The following is an 899-nucleotide window of genomic DNA, read 5'->3' as shown; positions in this document are numbered from 1 at the left end:
GATTTGGTTTCTGTTCATGAAATCTTTGCCTATCCCTATGTCTTCAAGAGATCCTCCTACTTTCTCTTCTAGGAGATTTAGTGTTTCTGATTTAATGCTCAGTTCTTTAATCTATTTTGATTTTAGTTTAGTGCATGGTGATAGACCTGGGACAAGTTTTAATCTTTGGTATGTAGAGAGCCAATTTTTCCAGCACCATTTGTTAAAGAGACTATCTTTCTTCCAGTAAGTGTGTTTGGCCCCTTTGTCAAAGATCAGGTGGCTGAGTGCATTCCTAGAGGCCTCTGCATCTACTAGTCTATTCCATTGATCTTCAGGTTGATTTTGTTGCCAATATCATGCTGATTTTATTACAGTTGCTTTGTAGTATAATTTCAAGTCAGGAATTGTAATGCCTCCTGCTTTGTCTTTGTTGACCAGGATTGCCTTTGCTATTCTAGGTCTTTTTTTGATTCCAGATAAATTTTAAGCACATTTTCTCTAGGTCTACGAGGTATGTTGGTGGTAGTCTCATAGGAATTGCATTAAAACTATACAAAAATTTTGGGAATATGGCCATCTTCACGATGTTGGTTCTTCCTATCCAGTAGCAGGGAATATCTTTCCATTTTCTGAAATCTTCTGCGAGCTCTTTTTTTCAAAATACTGTAATTTTCCATGAAAAGATCTTTGATTTCTTTAGTTAGGTGAATTCCCAGGTATTTCATTTTCCTCGGTGATATTGTAAAAGGTATTGTCTCCCTAATTTCCCTCTCATTGTGTTTGTTATGTGTGTAGAGGAGTGCTATTGACTTTTGGGTATTGATTTTATATCCTGCTATGCTACTGAATTTGTCTATCAATCCTAGTAGTTTCTTGGAGTTTTTTGGGTCTTTCAAATAAAGTATCATGTCATCTGC

This window comes from Octodon degus, unplaced genomic scaffold (assembly GCF_000260255.1).
Source record: "Octodon degus isolate 3935 unplaced genomic scaffold, OctDeg1.0 scaffold00174, whole genome shotgun sequence".
Classification (NCBI taxonomy): domain Eukaryota; kingdom Metazoa; phylum Chordata; class Mammalia; order Rodentia; family Octodontidae; genus Octodon; species Octodon degus.
Note: the sequence above shows the minus strand (reverse complement) of the source record.